This window comes from Tyto alba, unplaced genomic scaffold (genome assembly GCF_018691265.1).
Source record: "Tyto alba isolate M040663 unplaced genomic scaffold, T.alba_DEE_v4.0 Super-Scaffold_11, whole genome shotgun sequence".
Taxonomy (NCBI): domain Eukaryota; kingdom Metazoa; phylum Chordata; class Aves; order Strigiformes; family Tytonidae; genus Tyto; species Tyto alba.
Genome location: NW_024881273.1, coordinates 13,253,207 through 13,278,431, shown reverse-complemented (window position 1 = coordinate 13,278,431; position 25,225 = coordinate 13,253,207). Strand labels below are relative to the sequence as shown.

General features: G+C 44.4%; 1 pseudogene; it reads right to left on the bottom strand.

Moving 5' to 3' along the window:
* Window positions 1-5,039: 5,039 nt before the first annotated feature.
* LOC122152759 lies at window positions 5,040-16,916 on the bottom strand (annotated as a pseudogene).
* Window positions 16,917-25,225: the final 8,309 nt, after the last annotated feature.

Genomic DNA, 25,225 nt, shown 5'->3' with positions numbered 1-25,225 from the left:
GGTTTGCCACGACGATCTTCAACAGTCTTATTAATAGCTGTGAGATCCTGTACTCTTCAATAACTCCCATCTGACTTTTTGATTGGTAGAATGGGAGTGTTGTACTCTGATTCACACTCTGTTAACAGCCCAAATTGAATGAATCAGTCGATGATTGGTCACATTCCTTCCCTGTCTTCTCCATATGGAGGTATTGCCTAATTCTTATGGGCTGCACCCCTGGTTTAAGCCTAACTAGTATTGGGGAGGCATTTTTTCGCTCTCCCGAGTATCTCCAAGGCCCATACCCCCGGATATACCTGGTTCTGAACTTCCTCGGGTATTCCTGAGATAACAGGAGTATCTATAAGGGCCAGACTCAAAAGTTCAATCTAGTTGGTCATCTCCTACTCAAAGTTCCATTTTTCCTCTCTCAAATGTTATTTTTTGCTTTTAATTGTTGCAATAGGTCTCTGCCTAATAAAGGTTTCAGCGAATTAGGCATATATAAGAATTTGTGTATTCCCAACCGTTTTCCCAATTTAAATTTAAGAGATTTTAAAAAGTATGCCTTTTCACTTTAGCCAGTAGCTCCCCTTACCGTTACAAAATTATCATCCATAGTTGTTAAGCTTGATCCAAAACTGAAAATGTTGCCCCTGTATCTACTAGAAATTCTCTACTCCGTTGTCATGTCCCCAGCTTTAATGTAACAGTGGATCCGGGTAGGCCCCCCCAGGTCCCCGTCGATCTTCTTTAATGTGGGCCTGTATCCTTCCTTCCTCTTTCTGTCTCTGGTCATTCATTTTTCCAATGTCCACATTCTTTACACCATGCACACTGGTCTCTTCCTAAGGGCCTTTTAGGTCCCACGCTCTTGAATTCTTTTCTTTCTTGTAACACCATTACCAACACCCGCCGGTCTCTTTTTTGGCTATCCTCTTCCCTGTTGCTAAACACCCTCCGTGCCTCATCTAGTAAAGTCTCCAGGTTCCTGCTTTCTGCAGGCTTCAATTTCTGCAACTTCCTCCGGATGTCGCTTGCTGATTGTCCGATGAACAGAGACCCTGACCGCTGAATCCCTATTTCTGACCCTGGGTCTAGAGGAGTATGCCGCCTCATAGTATCCTGTAATTTATCTAAAAATTCAGAGGGGGTATCCCTTGGACCTTGCCAAGTGGCATATAAAGCTGACCAATTAATTGTTTTCAGGGTAGCCCGCTCCATTCCTCTTCCAACCCAATCTCTGTATGTATTCAGCAATCTTACGTGTGCCCCTCTGTTAGGGTTCCAACGTGGGTCTTGTAAGGGGAAATATTCTTTTATATCCTCCCCTGTATCCTTAAGAAAGTCACTAGCCAGATCTTGGACTGTTTTCAGTATCAGCTGTTTCTCCATTTCTGTCATATGGTCTAATAACAATTGAATATCATCCCAGTCACGATTATGCTGTTTTATCAGAAACTGGAAATGTTTAGTCACCCCCACAGAATCACTTCGATAGTTTTTTGCCCCATTTTTCCATGTTTCAAGATCAAATGAGGAGAAGGGAACCTTTATTAAGACAGGCTCTCTGCTTTGTCCCACTGCTTCCCTCAGAGGTGCTTGTACCACTACTTTTTCTTTTTTACTCTGGGTGTGAGAGGAGACTGGACTACCGAAGGGTTCCCCTATCAGTCCTCACTTTTCTCTTGTTGTATTTTTACCAGAGGTTTGTAATGTTCCAGCAGGTCTCCTGTTTCAGGATCCCTTATTTTCCCCAATCTTGTACATCTCTCACTTACACTGCATGCTGAACAACACCTCTTGAACTTTCCTTTTCCTTCCTTCATATTTTCTTTCTCTAAAGCCAAAACCATTGGATCCTGTGGGCTCATCAGTCCACAGGCTGTTTGGTACTCGGGGAGATTTTGGAGGGTAAAGAACATGTCCGTGTATGAGACTTCATCCCACTTTCCCTCTCTCCTCAAAACCAACATTAGTATGTTTCCCAGGTTCCCACAATACGCTCTTTTAAGCTGACCTGAGTGCTCAATTCTGTCCCAGTCAGACCAATTCCCTTGACATTTATTACACTAAAAATCATTTCCAAACTTTACCGAGACTTCTCTTCCCCATTAAAAACATGCGCTTCGTTCATCTCCTGCCGCTCTCCTCGCAGAGAACATGGAATTGCAGATCGGAACTCCACACTTGCTTCGCAGTCAGACTGCGTCTCGTTCATACAACAGTCACACAGTCACACAAAGAGGCCCCAGTGATCACAACATAAACCTCAACACATGATGTATGGTACCAGATTTTTACAACAGATTACAACAACAATGGTTGCAACCCCCTGCTCCTGCCACCGTGGCCAGGAGAACCCAAGCTACCGTTGGTCAGGGTGTACTACTTACCCTGCCACCACCTTTTGGGGACTCAAACCCCAGCCTCCCCGGGGTGAGCACCAATGCTCTTTACCTCGCGTAGGACGTCTCCTCAGGGCTTACAGATATCCCCTCCTAAATCCACATCCCTGGTCCCCCGAGGGTCCCTGTCTGCCCCCGCAGTGATCGAATGAGCGAGGGAGGTCCTCTGAGAAGCCTCGGGGCGCGCCTAGGACGTCCCCCTCTCAGCCAGTCCTGCGGCCGGGCAGAGAGGGTCCCACTGGGGTCGCCAAATTGAAGCGCGGAAACAAACTCTACAACTCACAAAGAGTCATAAAGCAGGTATGTTTATTGCAGCGCTGGGTGCAAGGGGGATCGCTCTTCCTAGCTTGCACACCAACAGCACACTTTGCCAAAAATTTATGCAATGCAGATATACATATTCATGGGATTACGCAACACAAACATACGTATATATGAGCAAGGTGGGCTTAGTTTGCACAGACTCAGATCTGTCTCTGGTGGTCATTTACTTCTTCAGGGGTCTTATCTTCCTCTTCCTCTTTTGTCCTTTAGATGAACTTTAGCCATTCACGCATGCTCTATTTGTACTTGGTGATCTCAGCAGCCTTTTAACCAGTTTTTTGGTCAAGCTGACACCGTTATTCTTGTTATCCCCCCCTGCGTCTAACACACAGTCCTTAGCGAATACCAGTCCCTGATAAGCTTAGGCACCAGTCTCTAATAAACAAGTTTCAAAAGAACACTCAAGGCGTCAAAATAACATTCAAGGCAAACAAAATTTTTCCGAAATTGCAAAGCAGTTATTTCCCTGTATCACTACTTGTGACCTTAGGTCAAGTACTGCTCTTAAGCTGTGCCTTAGGGCATTGAGAGCCAGGAGCTGTATGCTCTCTGTTTGGAGGGCATCTGGGCAGTGTCTGTGTTACAGCCTGGGTTGGGATTTTTCTGGAGCAGCCCCTTCTCTCCCTGATCTGAATCTAGGCATTTGAGAGATAGCCAGTACGGCTGAACAATCTGGCTTGCTAGGTGTCATGGTTTGAGCCTGGTCGGCAGCCAAACACAATGCAGCTGCTTGCCCACCCTCCGCCACTTGGGAATGGGGAGGGAATCAGAGGGGCAAAGGAAGACTCAAGGGTTGAGATAAAGGCAGTTTAATAACAGTAATAAAATAATACGGTGACAGTATAAATGGGTAATGTGCAATGCAATTGCTCACCGCCTGTCGACTGACACCCTGCCCGCTCCCGGCTAGCGATCCCATAGACAAATACAAAGCTTGACTCATTTGGGGCTCCTCAGTGTCTTCAGAAGTGACTCCTCTGGCAAACCAACGTCCCTGAGGACACAGCTGGTTTGTGGCTGTCGTGCAGAGTTTACTATTGGCTATTAAAACATTAGGAAGTCCTCTGCTGATTAAAGGATGAAACGAAACCTCTCAAGGTCTGCCACACACTGCATGGGGGAGGGCTGTCGTGGGCACAGCAAGTGGTCATGCACTAATTGGAGGCAAGCAGTTTTCTGCACTGTTTTCCAAAATGTGACCTGACATGGGTGTTTTAATACAAAAAGGGTCCCCTCTTTCCATTGGGTCTAATCCTCCTGCCCAATAAACCACCCTCTGGGTCAAGGACCAGGGTTCATGGTTATCACTGGTAGTTAATAAAACTCCAGGTCCCCAGTATCCTCTAGCTTCATCTTAACTCGACAGAATATGATCTCTCCTGGTGAGGGAGACTCTCCAGACCTACTCTGTTTGAGTTTGTCAGGGGCCCTGAGAGTATTTTCCCTGTATTTTGGCCAAACCCAAAAATCCCAGTTCACTATCCTGATCGGAGCCCGGATCTAACCTCTCATCAAACACCTGCCTGTTTTCTTGCGATTCATACCGTAAGATTTTCTCTCAGTCTAGTGAATTTGGCAAAATTGCATGAAGCCTCTGAGGAGTGTTACGTTCAGCAGTGAGATGACTTTGCAAGTTTCTTATCTGCTCTTGCAAGCACTCAATTGTCTCTTTCTCTGCTTGTTTTTCCTTTCCAGCGCAATTAACGCAGCCCCTAGAACAGCACAGATGGTTGCTTTTCCTTTCCCCAATCCCAGTTTTCATTCCTTTGCCAAAAGCGTGATCCTATCCACCAATGCCTGCCAATTCTTTTGGGCCCAAGCCATGCCAAGAGGAGAGGACAGGGATTTATAGCCCTTCGATTTCTCAAGGAGGGGCTTCTCTGCTATTGTTGGATCCCCAAATCGATCCCAACAACAACTGTTACACAATACGAAAGGGTTACTCTAAAGTATTCGGCCTAGTGTGCATTTACGGACCCAGTGTGGATCTTTCCAAGAAGATCCACTGTCCTCTCTCCTGTCAGGCACTTCCTTAAAGAAGGGGCCATGCTAAGGGCCCTGATCCCTTCTGGTTGGTTCAGTGTCACAAGGGCATCCTGTCCGTGACGACAATTTAGAAATGCTGCAGCCCAAAAGAAGCTGTTCAAAACAGCCTCCCTCCCCTTGGGACCTACGACCAAGTTTGAGATACCCTTGTACTGAACTGAGGTGAAACACCACCAGCCAACCCACTTAACAATTTATTAATACAAAAGACATGGCAAGTGGTTAGATACAAATACTCAATGGCAACTTCTTAACTAGGCAGACAAGTCCCATGCTTACTTGGAGCTAGTTCCAATTCATTAAAGAAAGGAGAAGAGAGAAAGAGAGAGAGACAGAGACAACTTGTCTGTTAGATTTCCCTTCCCTTCCTTAATACAATGCTTAAGGAACCGTCCTGGATCTTTGTGGCCAGCCCAAGTAATTAAGAACCTGGCATCACAAGGATGAGGCAGGTCTTAATATTCAGAGCGTATCCACGTCTGTACTTATCATTGTAAGATGTTGCAAGGCTCCCAACAATGTACATTTTCGGTTACAGTCCCTGTATACGCACAAGACTAGTGAAATACTCAAGCTGTCCGAGAGAGGGTATTGACATAGCCAAAAGCTTCAGCATGATGAGGTTCTGCAAAATCAAGTTCTTTCACAAAACAGTTTTTATTAACTCTGTGCTCCACCTTCCTGCATGGAGACTCCCTAGGAGACAAGAGGACGGCAGAGTTTGGATCACTCCGAAGTTAAGTCCACTAGGGTAGCAGAATCACGGACGCTTCCGAGAGAAATTTCACCCAATTCCTTCAGTGAAGCAGGTGGGATTAGAGGGCAGGCATCTCGAGCTCTGAAGATGTTCTGAATGAGCTACTCCACATCTAGGCTTTATGGCACCAGGTCAGTTGGGATGGCCTGTTCCACCATCACCTTGCTGATTTTCTCCTCCTCCTGAGAAGAAGTTGGATTTTTCATCCAGAACATTTTCAAGCATCTCTTGATACTCAGAGGAACTGGAGGGAGCTGGATCGCTCGACCCAGAAGTTGTGGCGGTCAAATACTCTTCAAATGAATCAGTCCCGTTAGCGGTGTCCTCATTAAGAAGCAGCCCACTGCCTGCCACCTCCTCCAGAGCTTGGTCCTCCATGGTGAGGCTGCCTGGCATCGTGGCACACAACGCTAACGGCTTCCCCTCTGAGTCCCACGTGGACTCCAGGCACTGCTCATCTCTCACAGAGCTCTTCTGAGCCATCCCCATGCCCTGCAGCAAAGCTTCCAGTTTCCTGTTTTCAATGCTTATGTCTATGAAGTATTTCTGAAATTTTTTCTCTTTCTCAGCCAAGCTGTTTCTCATGCTTTCAACAGCCTGCTGGAGTTCCTGACTTTCCCTTCTCGCTTCCCAGAAGTGCAGCTCCAGCTCCACATGCTTACACTCTTCCTCAACCCAGTCTTCCTTCATCCGTGCCAGCTGAGCCTTGAGCTCTTCTATTTCTGTTTCTCTGCAGCAAAAGCAAAATGCAGTGGCAGTGCTGTGGACAGTCAGTGAAAGAGTGCAGTGCTTGCCGTCTGGCCTCCTGCCTCGCCCTGGAGGCGATGGGAAGCGGCTGCCCAGATGCGTCCCCCGTGCCTGCCAGCAGCTCGGCACCTGCAGCCAGAGCCAACACGGGCCTCGGGCACAGGACGGCTCGGGGCTGCAGCCCCCCGCCTTGCTTTGCACCCACCCAGCCCCGCGTGGGGCCAGGGGCTGCTGCCTTGGCCTGCGAGGAGTGGGGAGAGGGGGCCCCCACGTGAGATCCAGCCCGCGCAGATGCGGAGGTCGGGCGATGCGAGCGGGACCAAGCGCTCCCTGGGCCTCTGGCCCTGGGGCTCCGTGCAGAGCCCGCTCTGTGCCCGCCTGGGTTGTGTGTCACTGCTTCGCTTCGCGTCCATACAAAGGGCTGTTGTGAACCATTCAGTCCCCAAGGGGCAAAACCACCAGTGGGCACGCTGGTGTGTGTAAGAGCTTTTCTTTCGCTAGGGGAGAAGGGGGACGTTGGTAGCCATCTGTCTCTGAGCGAGGTGGAACAGGAGATGGAGCAAATACCTGCTTGCAGGTAAAAACCGCTTGATGTAGAAAAGGTCTCAGTGCTAAATCAGACTGGTAAAAAACTACCCTTTAAAAATATTCTATTGGGCAAGTTCAAAAATAGGGAAAAGAGACAGACAGCCGTATTCTTAACTAAGCCGCATGGTACGTATGCACTGAGCATCACGATGAAACCTGAAACAACTAATCAGTCTGATCCTATTTCAGATTTCTTCATGAAGTCTTTACATGGTCAGAAAATGAGAAAAAAGGTCCTGGATTCCCACCCCATGTAACGTTGTAACCCATGTAAGTTACATGGGACTCTCCATGTAACGTTGCAGATCCAGTAACCAGTGGTCTGGCCTGTCAAGTTCCCTTAGTCCTATATCATGTTCCATTCCAACCCAACAGATCACCCTCAGCAACCCCCAAATCACCTGAGTTTTAGGGTTAGATCTTTGGGGGTCTACAGAGCAAACAAAGTAATGCTACAACCTCTGAGAAGGAGTTTCCAAGCAGAATTGTCTATAAACATTGTCAATTTTGGGTGCTTTCGGTAAATTAACAATAACCTCCTCATTTTGCCCTCTCTGATACCCCCACCATACTTGCTATCTTATAGAAACAGCAGTCAACTTCCTAGAAAGTCAGGACAGTACTAGAGAAACACCATAGGAGCAAATGGTTTTTATAGACTTCTCGGGCTGTCTTTTATATGGTAGTTCAGCAACATTCCTTTCACTCTTAAGTGGTATCAATTTGAGACACCAGAGGTCTGTGGTTACATCCTTGACATTTGTTGGTACAGTGAGATCTCTGTGACACCCCTAAATTCACCAGCAAATGTCAGTGGTATTAAAGCGGTAAAACATGACCATCAGCGATTTCTTGATGATGTAGGTGCCTCTCATCCAGCTACTGTGCTTGTACATCCTCAGGTTTGCAATTCCTCATGCTTATCCATCCTCAGACTCCATGTTTTTAAGATTCTGCAATGATTACAATTACTAAAGCAAGAGGAATAAGCAAACTCACTCATTCCCTTTAACTATAAGCAAACTGGCTTTTGCTGCTGCCTTTGCAATGTTCCTGGCATATGCTTCATAAATAGCCACCATCAACAGAAAGAGCAGCTTGCTGGATAGAAAGCTGGTTTGGTCCCAAAAGCACCGACACATCCCAACTTCATTTCCTCAGAAAGTGTTATTTATTAAGAAAGCTTGCACTTGAGGAAGAAGAAGCATCTAACAGCGCTGTTTTCTGAAGCTCAAGAAAATCAGTTTGTCCAAGTTTCCAGAATGTTTGCATCTCTCCATCTGCTGCAGCTAGTGCTGGCATCACCAAATACTGACAGCAGGGATCTGCCAATTGCTGTGACTTGCTATTTTTTTTTTTTTTGTAAAAAACAAACCGTGAGAACACATTGGTTTTTAAAATGATGTCACAACATTAAAAAAAAAAAAATTCTTGCAGAGTGGTCTTTCTCATTCCCTTTGCAAAAATTTCTCTCTTCTAGAAAATGACAAAGAGAATAAAAAAAAATACCATTTGCTGGTTGCTCAAAGCACCTGGGTGTATTGCCTTAGGCCTTGCAGAATTATTAATCCTGAAACCCCTCACTCGAGCCAGCTGTGGCTCCTTCTGCACCCGCCTGCAAGCCCTGTGGGGATGGCATGTGGATGTGCCACCTCTCTCTCCTTGGTGCAGAGCCATCCAGGACTCCTGTAACAACCCGCTCAAGGGCAGATAATATTATGCCTGACAGGGAAAGCCCTCAATTAGGGTAAATCAAACATATATTACATTATCTGCTTGAAAAGGTGCAATTTATGCACCTAACCTTGGATCTGGTTCTGTAGCCTTTGCACTGTACTACTTCTTCAGATGAACTGCTTTACTTGGAGTTATCGATGTAAAATCATTTGCTCAGTGCAGGTTACTGAAACTGGGGTGCTGGGGCTGTTCATCTGAGCAGTCAATACGAAAACCAATGCCTGCTCCTAGCTACACTACAGCCTCTCTATCTGATCCTAGTCAACCTATGATCTACATGACTGGAGTTTATTATCTCATCCTTCTCTCTCATCAGAAGGCACAACAGTAGTAAACCCCTTTCTACATGAAGAGGGGAAGCTACTTTCTTGAACTTGTCTGTAGTGATCTTGTATTGGGTAGAACATGACACCAGTTGCTTCCTTCTGTAGGATCTGTCTCACTGCCACCAGTCTCCTCTTTTTGTCTGACTGCTGGGTTAACTCAGATCCTCATCTTTACTGTACACTGATACTGCATGTGAAATAGCAACAATGACTACCTGTGCTTAATTTAGAAAAATAATTTTATATCCATTAAAAAAATATAGAATCACAGAATCAGAATGGTTTGTGTTAGAAGGGCCCTTAAAGCCCCCCCAGTGCCCCCCCCTGCCCCGGGCAGGGCCCCCTTTCCCCAGCCCAGGGGGCTCCCAGCCCCGTCCAACCTGGCCTTGAGACCTTCCAGGGAGGGGGCAGCCACAGCTGCTCTGGGCACCCTGGGCCAGCGCCTCACCACCCTCATAGTAAAGAATTTCTTCCCTATATCTAATCTAAATCTCCCCTCTTTCAGTTTAAAGCCATTACCCCTCATCCTATCCCCACCCCCTGATCCAGAGTCCCCCCCCACCTCTCCTGCTCCCCCTTTAAGCCCTGGGAGGCCACTCGAAGGGCTCCCCGGAGCCTTCTCTTCTCCAGGCTGAACCCCCCCAACTCTCTCAGCCTGGGCCCCCAGGGGAGCTGCTCCAGCCCCCCCAGCATCTCCGTGGCCTCCTCTGGCCCCGCTCGAGCAGCTCCGGGTCCTTCTGCTGTTGGGGGCCCCCGAGCTGGCCCCAGCACTGCAGGGGGGGCTCCCCAGAGCGGAGCAGAGGGGGAGAATCCCCTCCCTGGCCCTGCTGCCCCCCCTGCTCTGGCTGCAGCCCAGGGCACGGGTGGGTTCTGGGCTGCAAGCCCACGGTGCTGGCTCATGGGCAGTTTTCCATCCCGTAATCCCCCCCCAGTCCCTCTCCTTGGGGCTGCTCTCCAGCCACTCCTCGCCCAGCCTGGATTTGTGCTGGGGATTGCCCCGACCCACGGGCAGGACCTTGCCCTTGGCCTTGTTGAGCTCCATGAGGTTTGCACAGGCCTGCCTCTCAAGTCTCTTGCTGATGATCACGACCTATGTTCCACTCTTAATCTCTGTCATACACTGGATATGCATATACAAGGCTGGAACATATCATGTCAACTGTACTTTTAATTTTCTGGATAAAACCAACAGTCACCATGTTTAAAAAGTGAAAGAGGTTCTTCTGGCATCACTATGCAGTGGTGAGGTGTATGAAAAAGTATTTAATATAAAATTTCTAAGGTCTGGTCCCGGGTTCAAGGTTTTGGAACCTTTAGCCCTTAACAGAAGTGAAATGTAACAACTACTGAGTGAGACTAAGAGAGCAATAGCCTTTTCTGAGACGTCTGAGAAGATGAATTAAAAAGGAGGAACCACAGGAAATCCCACATAGGCATGCAATCTCCATGATGACAAAGCATGCCATTTAAATCCCAAAATGACTAAGGTAATATTGTCTTGCACAAGAGATGCCACAGCAAAAAAGACAGTTAATACATCATGCTGGAAATCCGGTATCTGGTTTGTCAGCAGAAAAAAAAAAAAAAAAAAGTGGAAAAGGGGTGTAGTTCAGCGGTTCCACTTTTCATCTGCAGACCTCCCCGCTTTGAGTTCTACCCTGATGCAGCTGTCAAGGCAGAGCAGAGATGCTTGCTGTACAGCAGCCGTCCCTGCAAACCACTTGCCTTTTCTAGTGCTGGCACTGCTTTGCTCAGCAGGACCTCAGTCTGAGCCAGAGTCCAGAGACAATGCTGTAACACTCATGCAAAGCCATTAACTGCTTACAGGCAAAAACATCAGACACACAAAGAAACTACATTAAAAATTCTGGTCAATTTAAATGATACAAAAAGTCTGGCTGTGGCAGGGATTGTCTTTTTGTTATGTGCTGTAAAATGTCTTGCTCAGAAAAGCCCAGCAAGATCTCAAGGTGCAACACAAAAAAAGAATGCTACTGAATATATTAAACAGTGGGTTGAGGCCTGTTTTGAATAAATAAATGGAGAAAAATTCATGTTAATGTGTGCACAATTTAACTGAAACATCACAAATGAGGAGGAGAACAATTTTTAACTTGACAAAAAGAGAGGAAGAGAGACACTTTTCCTGAGTTCAGAATTTTCTATTAGCACAGACATGTTCTTGGTAAAAGCAATTTTCCTTCTCCCTCCCACTGAGCCATATTTGTCCCTGTTGCTACTATACTGATTTCAACAGAGTATCATCAGGAAGAATCTAATAACAACTAGTTTGTCATTACGCTTCCTTCAGTAACAAACTGAAGCATGCTGTGTTGCGAGTGAATGTGGCGAAACACTAAAAGACAGCAATTAGGAAAATGGTAAATATCACATCTCTTCCCATTCTAGAACTGGCAATTTGTAAATCCAGTTTTTATGCTGGCTGATCACTGAGTAACTCAGTTCCTGTCTCAATTATTTACTCTATTATCCAAAGAAGTATGTTTTAATTGCTGGCTTCTCAAACTTGAATGAAAAAGTCAATATCCTAGATGTTATTTTGAAGGTAGAAAATAGATAACTTGACAGCTGAAGGCCATGGTCTTCAATGTTTTAAGTCATGTTAAGGAAGAAAAAGAGTAATCAATTTTGGAAACTGTTCCAATGTTTGTAACCTCCCCCAAAGAGTAAACATTTAATTTCTAAATAATCAGGTACTTAGAAACTGCTGAGAAAAAGAATGTAAAAGAGGAGTTATCAGGTTGGTTTGAATTAAATGTTAATACTAACAAAAGCAAAAAAGAAGACAGAAGGATTAATGGAAGGCAAAATGGTTTGAAAATCCACGAGAATATTACAACTCTCTCCTTTGTTACTCTCTGTGAAATAATTTAAACAACATTTGTTTCCTATAATATTTAATGAGCACCGTAGAGCTAGGGTAATCCCCGCTCAGGTTTTTGCACAAAGCTCTTAATCTTACTGTAGTTCTTGACTCTGATAGATCAGCCCAGAGACTTCCAAATGTGGGAAATCAGTCATGTGCTGCACTCGGTAGATCTCTTGGCTGCCTGGCTCCTGAAGGAGGTTTGCTGAGCTTTTGCAGAACATACTGTCACAGAAAATAAGCAGAGGGCAAGGGGTATGGGTGAAGATGCTGGCCTAAGGAGGGATGTGGAAACTAACGGCTGGGCCGTAACGTGGGAAAGGAATGGGACAGAGAACATTAAGTGAGCCAGAAGGTAAATTAAAGCCTTTCTAGGCTAATGTGAGTTATGAGGGGGCTCCTCGTGGCACAAGTAGTCAATTTATCTTCCTGGAAGAAAAATAAAACTAACCTGGGAGAGTAATCTAGCTAATTATGCAATGACATAGACACTGCCTGAAGAGAAAATACTTTTTCTGTGGGTCGTTTCCTCTGTATTTTCTGCCTGTTTGCTTATGTAAGAGCATGGCAAAATCTTCCCTTAGACTGCCCTGTGTCAAAGTAAAAGAGAATAATTTGGTACCAACATTATAATCTCAGTGAAAAAAGGAGATTTCCTGCTGTGGTTGTAAAATCTCTTACTTCTCTACCATTCCTCAATTAATGGCTATACCAGCAAGGGACTGTATTAGAGAAACTCTGCTTAGCAGTCCTAGTAATGCCACTACTGTCCAGTTTAATCTTTCAATCATCAGCACCGAAGCAAGGAGTCTTGCTGTTATCATGAAAGTAAATACTGTGTTGCACCTGTTTAGAATGGTATAGAAAATAATATTCGTCTGTAAAAGCTGTATGCTCTCACAAACAGCTATGTTGGACTGGTTTAAGGCTCACAAAGTACAAGACAACTTTTTCCAGAGACAGTTTTAGACTCCTATAACCTCAGTTATATCCATCACCAAATATACCATTTTTTGCTCTGCTTTATTATTTGGATACTAGACTACCAGAACTTGGGCCAGCAACTGATTTTAAATAGTCTGCTAAATCACTTGGAGCAGTTTGCCACTTTCTTGACATTGATTTGGTCTTTATTAAGATTAGTAATCTCAATTGTAATCCGGATGACTAATCTGGTAAAATCTATACAGACAATTGCTAGTCAATAAATTAAGAAACATTAATTTGAATAGAAATAAAATAATATACCTTACAGGTATAAAACATCAGAAAAGGGCCATGACAAAGGACATTCCTTACATTGGAAAACTGGATGAGTGAGGCAGAAAAGCCTGGTGGATTTCCTGAGCAAACACGAGTACAAGAATGGCTGTAGATTAATTAGGTTAGGAGTGGAACTTGCTGACTGTGTAAGACGGTGCAACATTCTTAAGAGAAAAGTTACCTGGTGTCTATAAAGTAAGAAAAGCCACATTTTGATCCTTCTAAAAAGTGGATGCGTAAAGTTCTGTTGGGGGAGGACTGGAGTCAATAGGATCAGAAGGTTGTTAATCTGGACACCATTCAAATCAGTGAACGTGGGACTGCAGATAAGAAAGACATTCCTAGTCTTCAAGGGGAAAACCAGCTACATTAGAGCCTCAGACAATAGCCTAAGAGGTGAAAATTTAAGATGATCTTGTGCTATCACCACTCTGTATTAAGCACTTTCTCTCCTTCCTCTTTTTTATGTGTGATCTGCACTACATCTACCTGATAATGAGTCAGAAATGTCATATAATTGCACTTCAAAGAGGCTAGTGTAATTGATGATCAATGAGAGCTGGCTTTCCTATAATTTGCTAAAAGGAATGAAGCTCCTTGTGTGCTTTTGGGGACACCACTAGTGCAGAGATGTCTAATCACTTGGAAGTTCAGTTCAAAAGATGGCAACATACCAGCTCTAACAGCTATTTCATAAGGACAAAGATGTAATATGGACTGAAGGAGCTCATCTAAGTTGTAAAATTTCACTCTGTTACTGTCCCCAACATTCAATAAGAGCTACTAAAGAAATCTGTGAAAGACCTAATTCTAGCTGTAGCTTCAGCAGCAGTCAACGTGGGCTAAATGATGGTTTTAGCCAAAGTATTGCTGGCGTCAAGCTGGAAGGGGAAGAGAGCATGTTGCATGGGTAAATATTTTTTTAAAAAAATGTCTTGGCAAAAAGGTGTAAAGTGAGGAGGAAAAGAAAAACTGGGATATGATTGTTATCATCATAGTTCCTACAAGGAAAGGCAACTCTATTGACAGGAAAAGTACAGGAATCTGTCACAGTGAAGAAGCCCATCTCCAATGTGGTTAAGACAACTGAGGAAAAAGAATGAGAGTTATCTTGGTGATGACTATCCACCTGCCCTTCTACAGGAAATATGTCTTTGGTGAAAAACTAGCTTTTGCACCATTTTCCTTTCTGCCAGCTCTAAGAAAACTGATGATGACTATTTCACCAAACTCTGACCCTACAACAGCGAGACACACAGCAGTAGGTAGAACCCTGCATAATTTCACACTTCTTGTGCTTTAACTCACTACTCATTAATGATTAGAGAACAGATCCAGGATACGCACAGCAAACCTAAGGCTCCTGGTTGAACCCACCTGAAAAAAAGACTATCATGTGCTGGGCTACCTCTACTGCACAGAGCAAGTGAGAGCGTGAGAGCATTCTGTCCACAGAATTTCTACACAGACACTTACCAGCACCATTTCTCTAGTTACTGCCCCATTTTTTCCCCACCCTCTTGAAGAAGATGATATGAGTCAGAAGGAAACTGTGTGAGATGGTAGTTACAAGGACAACAAGATCTCTGTCTGTACTATTTAGACTCATCGTGAGGACAAAGTACTCAAAGTAGAAAAAAACAAAGCTTGAGCTGCAAAGCAAAGTGTGCATCTCTTTAGTATTTGTCTCTGTGCCCTGGCACACAAGCTGAGCTTTTTTTAGGCACTGCCACGTTACAGCTCAATTAAAGCACAGGGCTTAGTGAGCTTCCTGAAGAGGCAAGCAGTCACCAGGGTTTCAAGATACTCTCCCGTCCCTCTGGGCCTTGTGGTAGTGCAGCTCCCCCTGGCTCTTGGGCCACTCGGTGCTTGGTGCGATTCCCCCGCCCCGGGCCACACACCAACCCAAGATGGTTTGGGAAAGGCAGCAGACCAGAGCATTAAGGCATCCCCTTGACACACCCGGCTCCTGCTTCCCCTGCCACTTGGGAATGGGAATGATAATCAGTCACCTCCTGCCACCCCCGTACCTCTGCACCTTCATCGTGGCCCAAAGGGGGTGATACCAGAACTTCAAGATCTAGAAAGTTCTGGGCCTGTGCAACTAGTGGAAAGTACCAGAGTAGTTTGTCATCTGAGTTGGACTGAAATGGAAAACTACCTGATGAAAGTCAATTATCTCGGACCCTATAAATAGCAACCCTAGGTGAGACCCTTTGAGCTCTTCTAAATGGCAGCGGCCTGTGACCAGCATGTCCCTTGAACTAGAACACTTCCCAGGCACAGATGCCTCGAGGTTTGAAGACCATCTGCTGACAAAGCCAACAAAAGTCCAGGGCAAAGTCAGACTTCTCAGATCTATCCCTCCCTGTCCCATCTCGAATCCTAAGCCTGTATTTATTTTCTCCTTCTCAGCACTAGGGGGGAGGGGGGGAGTGAGAGGCTGTGTGGTGCTCAGTTGCCCTCTGAGCTCAAACCACAACACGCTGTTGATCTTTAAATTGGTCAATCATTAAGTGCTGCTAAAATTCAACCTTTTGATCCACCTCACACCATTAATAAATGTCAAATAATGAATCCATAGCAGACCTAGTCTGAGGAGAAAGAAATCATTAAATTATACTTACTCATTTATACCTATTCAAGTCTGAGCGCTCTGCCATATGCAGAAGCCCTGTACCAATCTTGTATTAAGATAAACAAAGGCATGCTTCTATTAATTCTCTCTTGTTATAAGATTCCTAATTTAGGAGAATAATTTATTTCTAGCACAGAACATGCCCTTCATTAACATTTATCTGACTTATTTTTGAGCTAGAACAACACAAGAAGGAGAATTTAAAATCACATATGGCACTGTATTTTGCAGTGTTGTCCAATGGTGATCACTAGAACGACTGTGTAAGGTAGTATCTGCCCTTTTTTATTTTTTTTAATTTATTTTTGTGGATTTATATTACAGTTTTATCCTTTTTTCTAATAGGGAGATAATATGGGATACTTTAAAAGTATCCAGTGGCTTCTCATACATTGCTGAAAAGCTGGGTGTTAAAGATTAAAGACAACAAGAGTTACACAGAGAAGTTGATTTTAATTTTTAATTTCTCTCTCTCTCCATTATCCACTTCACTTAACCCCCTGCCACATACACACACACACACACACACACACACACACTGCTGGCCACTCTGTTTTCACACAGATCACTTAATATAATCTTATTGTTTCTGTTTATTTCCTTGGTAAGTTTCTGTTCACTAAAAGTTTATGCTTTTTTGATCTGTTTATTACAGCCTTCCAGATTTATTTCCTAATCTTCTTTTGTTCTTTCCATTTTTGATGTTTTTAAACTGGGAAAGCGGCTTTCTTTTTTTTTCTGTAAGCTTTGAGTTCTTTAATCATACCAGCAACAACACGGTACTCCTGCATACTGCACTAAACTTCTGAGGAGCCTCCTCTGACAAAGTGCTTCCTCCTGATCTCTCTTTTCAGGTCTTGCTTACAGAACACTAAAAACTTTAAAAGTAGCTAATAGCAAGAACAGGCAGTATTATACCCCAACTTTTATATAGCATTCACAGGCAGCAGAGCAGTGTACACATGCAATCATGCACAGCCCTCAAGCAATTTCACAATAAAGGTAAAAAACCTACTCCAAGTTACTAGCCCAAGTGATGCTGTTGTGAGCACGGTATGTACTACTCCAGCACCTCCTACTCTGTCTAGCCACTTGCTCGCTCTTTAAGCAGACTTTGCAGACCAAACCCATGGCCGCCCTCCCCTCCCCATAGTCTTACTCACCCGCTTAGCATTAGCCTCATGCACTCGTCCTATTAAACTGCAAAAGTATTTCGGTCATTTTCATCAAGTAAAACCGAAAGTTCACATATAAGGCCTGATAGGTTAATGTTTTATCCTCACTCGGTAGAGGTGAAAAATGGCTATGCAAGCTCATGCAAATTTAGCCTTATCTACTTAAGGAAATATAGTGTCTTAATGACTTTTTATAACATAGAGTTTATTTATTTTACTGGTTCATGAATCTGGTACTGAAGTCTCACCGATACTACTCAAATTGCATCATATTAATTGTAATACTGCAAGTCTAAATGACCACAGACAGCAATGAGTGTTGTTAAGGTATTTTCAGAGACAAACCAAATTATGATATTACTTCAGGCTGCATCAATATAACATTTTTGTCTGTTGAGTGTGCCAGATTTGCAGGAGATGTGACCATACCGTTCTTGCTCTCCTTCTCAAGTTAATAAATACAACTGTGAAGAAATGGGGGTGGTTTCTTTCTGCAGTAAAATCCTGCCAAAATTGCAATGGCCAAAAATAATCAAGTGATATTATTCAGTCTCCTTTTCATCTCCAAAGAGATTAGCAATATGTCGTGGTTTAACCCCAGCCGACGACTAAGTACTACACAGTTGTTTGCTCATTCCTCCCTCCACCTCCACCCTGCAGGATGGGGGGGAAGAGAATTGGAAGCATAGAAGTGAGAAAATCTGTGGGTTGAGATAACAGTTTAATAATTGAAATACAATAATAACAATAATAATAAAAGTAGTAGTAAAAATTGTAATGAAAAGGAAAATAACAAAAAAAAAAAAAAAAGAAAAAAAGAAAAAAGAGAGAAATAAACCCCAAAAAAGACAAAAGATGTAAATGAAAAACAACTGGTCACCACCAACCAACTGATGCCCAGGCAGTCCCCGAGCAGCAGCCCCTGCCCAACTTTCCTCCTAGTTTACACACTGAGCATGACATTGTGCACTATGGGATGTCCCTGGGGTCAGTTGGGGTCACTGTCCCTGCTGTGCCCCCCCAGTCCTGTGCTGCCGGGGTGGGGTGAGGAGCAGAACAGGCCTTGGCTCTGTGAGAGCCCTGGTCAGCAGGAATTAAAACATCCCTGAGTTATCAGCACTGTTCCCAACACAAATCCAAACCACAGCCCCACACCAGCCACTGTGAAGAAAATTAACTCCACCCCAGCCAACACCAGCATATAATATTAGAGAGGGAAACACCTCTTCAATTAGCCAAGTGGCACTAAGGGAAAAATACAAGATGGGTCTTACAGATAAATCAAGGGAAAGTTATAAATCGCATCTGGGAAGGCAAATAGTAATTTTCTCCTGGATCTCATACTAGGTAAAATCTGTTATAGTACTTAAATCCTGTAGTAGAATAGCTACATGCTCATGACTTAACACTGTGAGAGTATTTCTAAAATACATGTACTGATGTACTGATGATACAGTAAGTGTAAGCCGAACAGTTACTGAGGCAAACTTTAGGCTGCTATTTACTGTGAAGGACAATCAATCTTAAATTTTACCTTAATGTAGTAAACGTCACATGGTTCCTAAATTATTAAAACATGCCCCAAGCACTAGATATTCCTCTAACTCCAAGTTAGCCCAAGTGCTCCATACTCTCACAGACCTTGTATCGCATGTACCGTTAATGTTTCTCTTTGAAAGTTAGGAGAGTGCTTTGTTATGAGAAAAATGCTGATAACCACACTGATGTTTTCAGCTGCTGCTGGGAACGAAGAAAGCAAGAAGAGTGCCAGGACTGCATAATTAGCATGTAACACCTGGTGTTGTTAAGCTGATAGGAAAATACTGTAACTTGATGGAAAAGTACTGTAACTTACAAAAGGTATAGAAGCAGCCTGGGTGCTGAAATAAAGTGTCTCAGCATCACCCACGATCTGAGTCCGTGCCTCAATATGCCACAGTCTCTGTCTGTGGGGATCAGTGTCTGTAATGGTATCTATCTGAGTACCTGTTTGTATAGAACAGAATAGATCAGAACAGAATAATAGTGTAATAGTACCTGTTCCTGCATCTGTACCTGCATCTACAATTGTATTTGTATCCATACCTTTATGTGTCATGGTATTTCCGTCTCTAATGGCCTCTGATTGTATCTTCAATCTTCTGTGAAATTGAATCTGTACCTGTAATTGTAATTGCACTTATATGCGTAATGGTGCCTGTGACTGTACTTGCATCTGTACTAGTATGAGTTGTATCGTTACCTGTCATTGTATCTGAAACTTTACTTATTCTGTATCTGCAATTGTATCCAAAACTCAATGTCAATCTGTGACTGAAATTAGAATGGCTTATGTGATGGTATCACTACTGGTAGTTGTGATGGTACCAGTATCTCTGCCTCTAATGGTATCTCTATCTGTATTTGTAACCATACTTGTATAGGTAATGGTATCTGCATCTGCAGATGTACTCGCAATGTTTTTTGCAGGTGTCTGTGTATTTGGTTTCTGTGTGTACCTGAGTAATTCTCTCGCCAGCTGAAATGGCACCAGGAAGTGTATCTCTAAGGGTATCTCTACCCCTCACAGTCTTGGTATCAGTGTGACTGTCAGTAATGGTATTGCAGTGTCTGTACTGGTCTCAGGATCTGTAATGGTGTTGGTGATGGCATCTGTAGTGGTAACTGTGTCCATATCAGCATGTGTAATGTCACCAGTATCTGCAGTGGGGTCAATATCTGCAGTGGTTCCTGCATCCACAATGGCATTTGTAACAGTATGAGTATCTGCAATGGCATATGCATCTTCAGTGATGTCTGCATCTACATCAGCATCTGTGTCTGACTTTGCCGTGGTATCTGCAGTGGTTTCTATAACAGTATCTGCATCTGCAATGGTATTAGCTTTGGTGTATGCCTGCAAAACTTAACACAGAAGCCTGGGACACAACATGCACGATCAGTGTGATCAAGTTAATGCCACTTTATTCAAGGATACACAGCAATTTATACACTAGCACAAAGCGCACGCGTTACGTGTTGGTTGCTAAAAGGTTAAAGCTGCTTGTTCACACGCCTTGCTCTGCTGTACCTGTATTCTGTTTCTCCCTCTTGTTATCTTGTTTCTTACATTCCAACCTCCTTACCTCTCTGTAACATAGGCAGTATTTCAAAACCCCAACTTCATTATCTCTTTCGACCTTGCATATGTCCTTCACAACAGCTGCAGTTGTGAGGCCCCTCAGTCTGGATCGCTCACAACAGGCCTATTTTCTTCCAGCCACTCTACAAAACCTTACCAGGAATTGTAGGTGTGTCTGAAGGGTAGATGCAGTGGTTTTTTCAATGGTATCTGAATCTGCAATGTCATCTTCCATGGTATCTGCATTTGAGATGGAATCAGCAACACTGTCTGCATCATCCATAGCATTTGCAATGAACCCTTCTGCTGCCATGGTGCCTGCATGAGCATTACTACGTGCATCTGCAGTGGTGTCTGGAATGATATTTGCATCTCCAGTGTTGTCTACACCTTCAGTGTTATCTGCAAAGGTGTCTGTAGTGAGCATCTACCTCTCCAGTGGTATCTCCACACACAAAAGAATGTTCATTTGAAATGGTATTTGTACCTGGAATGGCATCTCCAATGGTTTCTGCATCTGCAATGGTATCTTCTTCCACAATGACATCTGCATCTGCAAGGATCCCTGCAGCAGTATTGGCTTCTTCGAAGGTATCTTGCAGCTGGTTTGAAATCTGTAATGGTAATTGCATCTGACTTTGGTATCTCCATCTGCAATGCCATCAGCTGTGTGTTTTTGACTGGCATCTGCACTTGCAGTATTCTCAAGAATGGAGCAAGCATCTTCAACGGCATCCACAATGGTGTCTGCAGTGGTATTTCATTCTGCAGGGCCATCTTCAGTGGTATTCCCATCTGCAGCAGCATTTTTGTTTGCAGTGGAATCTGTGATGGCACCTATATCTGCAATGGCATCTGCAGTGGCACATTCAGTGGCACCTCATATGTTTTTCTTGGTACATGTAGTAGTATCTGTATGTGTAATGCTGTCTCTAAGTGTAATTGTATTCATATATCCCGCTGTATCTATGTTGGCAATTGAATCTGTATGTGTTTCAGTGTCCGTATCTGTAGTTCTTTCTCTACCTGTATCTCTATGTGTAATTGTACCCACCTCTGTAACTGTACCTGTGTCCGTCATTGTATTTGTGTCCATCTCAGTATCTGCATCAATCTCCCTATCAGTGACTCTCTGTGTAGTTATCTGTGTATTTATCTGTACCTCTCCCTGTAACAACACATCTGTGTGTAGTGGTAGCCGTGTTTGTATCAGTGCCTTTATGTGTGATGGTTCTGCTGTCTGTCATAGAAGCTAAGTGGGTAATGGTGTCACTTGCTGTATTCACTGCTGCTTGTGTATTGAAAGTGTTTCTGTACCTGTGACTGTACTTGTATCCTTAATTGTGAGTGTAATTGTACCTGTATCTGGACTTCTGTCTGCTGTGTGCCTGTATCTGCAATTGAATGTCAATCTATGTCTGCAGTCAGTCTCTGGGATGGTATTGGTGCCTGTATTTCTGAAGGTGCCAGTAGCTGTGCCTCTACTGGTACCTGTATCTGTACCTGTAATTGCACCTGGAACTGTATCTGCATTGCTAAAGGTCTGTGTCTCTGTGCATATACTTGCAGTGTTTTCTGTATGTGTACATGTGTTTAGTTTGTGCATGAGTACATGCAATTCCCTCTCTAGCTGAAATAGCATCAGCAAGAGTATCTCTAATGGTATCTGTGCCACTAATGATCCTGGTATCGGTGTGACTGACTGCAGTAGTATCAGTGTCTCTGTACTGGTCTCAGAATCTGTAATGGGATCGGTGATGGTATCTGTAAAGGCATTGGTTTTGTTATCAGTATGTGTAACGTTACTGATAGCTGCAATGGGATCAGTATCATCAACGGTTTCTTCAGCTGCAGTGGTACCTGCACCTGCAGTGTGATTTACTTTGCCATGGGTATCTGCAGGGTTATCAGCAATGGTATGTGCATCTGAAATGGTGCCTGCAATGGTCTTTGAATCTGCAGCACCATCTGCAAAGGTATCTGCTTCTGAAATGCTGTGTTTGTGCCTGTCCTGTTGGCTGCAGTGCTCCAGTGCAGACATCACTGCAGATGAGATGCCTTTGCAGATGGAAATAAAATTTCAGATGCAACTGCTGATGGAGATGTTACTGAAGATGCAGGTGTCACTGGAGATGACACTGCAGATGCAGATACCATTACAGACACCACTAGAGATGCTGGTGCCACATCAGACACCACTGCAAATGCAGATACCACAGCAGATGGCATTGCAGATGCAGGTACAGTTTCAGATGCAACTGCCGATGGAGGCGCCCTTGAAGATGCTGATGCCATTTCAGATGTCAGTGCTGATGCCAAAGCTCTGTGTATCTTCCATGGCCCATGTGTCACTACCTGGATGTGTAACGGCTCATCTCTCTGTAATGGTACCCCTATCAGGAATGAGATCAGTGTCTGTATTTATAAGTGTAATGGAACATGTACTTGTGTCTGTGGCTCGTCTTGTGTCTGTAATCACATGTGTAATTCTGTCTGTGACTGTAGCTGTATCTCTAATGGAGGGTGTATTGTGTGTGTTCCTGCCATTGCATCTGGCACTGTATCTGCAGCTGAATGTGTGTCTTTCTAATGGTATTCTGTCTGTGGGTGTATCTGCAATGGCCTTGTCAGTGTAATCTGCGGTGGCCTCTGCACCTACAATGCTTCCTGCAGCTGCAAAGGTATCTGCATCTGCAGTGGCTTTTGTAATGCTGTGAGTATCTCCCATGGCCTCTGCATCTTCAGTGATACCTGCATCTGAAATGCCATCTGCAGCTGCAAAGCTCTGTGCACCTGACTGCCTCAGCAATGGTCTTTGTAGTGATTTCTACAACGGTCTCTGCAGCTGCAGCAGAATCCACAGCTGCAGCATCAGAAATGGCATCTGTATCAGCAATTGTATTGGTTTGGTGTCTGCATCCTCAACACAATCAGGAATGGCACGCACATGCCATTTCAGATGCAGATGCCATTGCAGATGCAAATAAAATTTCAGATGCAGTTGCCAATAGAGATGCTTGTGAAGATACACATGCCATTGCTGATACTGTTGCAGGTGGAGATACCATTACAGGCTCCACTGGAGAAATGACATTTGAAATGGTATCTACACCTGTAATGGTAGTTGCAATGATATCTGCATCCGCATCTTTCTACAGGTTATAAAATCTTGGAATATAAGATGTTCTGTGTAAAAGACTTCTTTTTCTTTCTTGTTTTTATTACCCTCATCTGAACAAATCAAACATGGACAGTGTCTTTGTGGATTAGGACAGGAGGTGTCATTTTAACTAGAACTTCAGATACCTTGGGCTTTTTTTCTTTTTACCTTTTCTTTTTTCAATCAGATACACCGGTATCCTCAAGCTGCTGCATTTCCTAGACCCTGGGGCAGGACTGAGGCAGGCAAGGGGGCTCTGAGGTGGAAAGTGCCATTGCTGGAGTGTGGTGAGCTCACTTCTGCTGGAGAGGATCTGGGCTTTAGAGCAGCATACATGACAATGCCAAGTGAGTTGTTTTAGCAGCAGTGTTACCCAAAATTCATGTATAGCGTGCAATAAGCCAATCTTAACATGCTCAGGAGAGATATTATATTTTACTCAGACCTGGGTGCTCAGTGGATTTTCCACAGATCAAGCACACCTAACAGCAGGTTAGGTGTTTCTTTTATATGCAAAAGTCACAGCTTAGTACTTTTCCAAACACACCTATTAGATACTGATTTGACAGTGATTACAATACAATTATAATACAGATTACATAAGGCTTTTATCATTATGCATGCACAGGGGAAGGGTCTTTAACCTAGGCAGGGGTCGTTCTGACCTGGGGATGTGGTTTTTAATATTCTAATGAGGGTAGTCACTTTTAAGACACTTAAAAGTTAGTTTCATTGACAGGTTACTTAATCAAATACTTTCCCAGATTGTCAAATAACTCATCCTCAACACAATCCCAGATATTGTTATGATGATCCAAGATGTTCTACCTGTTTTCCAAAGTCTATTCTTCATTCATTTCTTGTCATTGATCAAGGTCATCTGGACCACTATCTGAAGTTTCACCCAACCAGTCTTCAGGGCCTCATAAGTGTCCCCAGATCTGCGGTAACTATGACTACCATCAATTTGATGTATGCTAACTATTGTCTATAACCAACTGCAAGTGTGATGTGTACTTCTGTCAATTATTAACTATGGCCACTTGCAAGTGTGAAATGTACTACACTAGTAGGACTTGTCTGATGATGACGTGTTGGCAGAGAAATCTCATGACTGATGTGTTGGGTTTGTGTGTGTAGCGGGGGAGGTCCGTGGTGACCCCTGTGAGAAGTTTCTCGAAGCTCCCCCAGCTTCAAGTCAGACCCACCTCTGGCCAAGGCAGAACCAAATAATGATGGTGGCTGCAACTCTGTGATAAAGTATTTAAGAAAGGGAACCTGAGAGGAGGAGTGGAGTTGTAAGCAGAAGTTGTGAGGGAGACATGTCTGCAAACACCGAGGTCAGAGGAAGAAAGGAGGGGAGGGGGGTAGGTGTTCCAGAGCAGAGACTCCCCTGAAGCCCATGGTGAGAAGGCAGGGCCACCACCCCTGCCACTCATGAAGGTTATCAGTGGAGCAGATGCCCACCTGCAGCCCATGGAGGACCCCAGGTGGAGTAGGTGTCTGCGTCTGAGGAAGGCCAGGACTCTGTGCAAAGAAGCCCTCACTGTTGTAGTTTGGCACTGGGGGGACTGCAACACAAGGGGGTGACCCACGCTGAAGCAGTTTGGGAAGAGCTGCAGCCCGTGGGAGGGACTCGTGTTGGAGAAAGTTCATGGAAGATAGTCTCCTGTGAGAGGGACTCCATGCTGAGCAGGGAAAGAGTTCAAGAAGTACCACCCCAAGAAGGAAGAAGAGTCAGGACTGGCCACAGGACTGACCCAGCACACACAGGAACCCTGATATTGTGGGGAGGGAGGGGAACACAATCCCACATGAATGCAGGGGCCATGATCTGGTCCAAACCCACACCTTTCCCAGGAGGTCTCCAGTGCCAAGCTCTTGGAAGTGCTCCAGCTCTGTTCTGCCACCTGAGCTTGTAGGGTAGCAGAAGAAGCCACTTCCCAAAGCCAGGTTGTGACCTGACTCTCCCCTTCTGTGGTGACAGAGAGACCCTGGAGCACATGGTCAACGGGCAGGAAGCCCAGCAGGGACAGAGCCCAGAACCCCACAATAGGCCCAGCAAA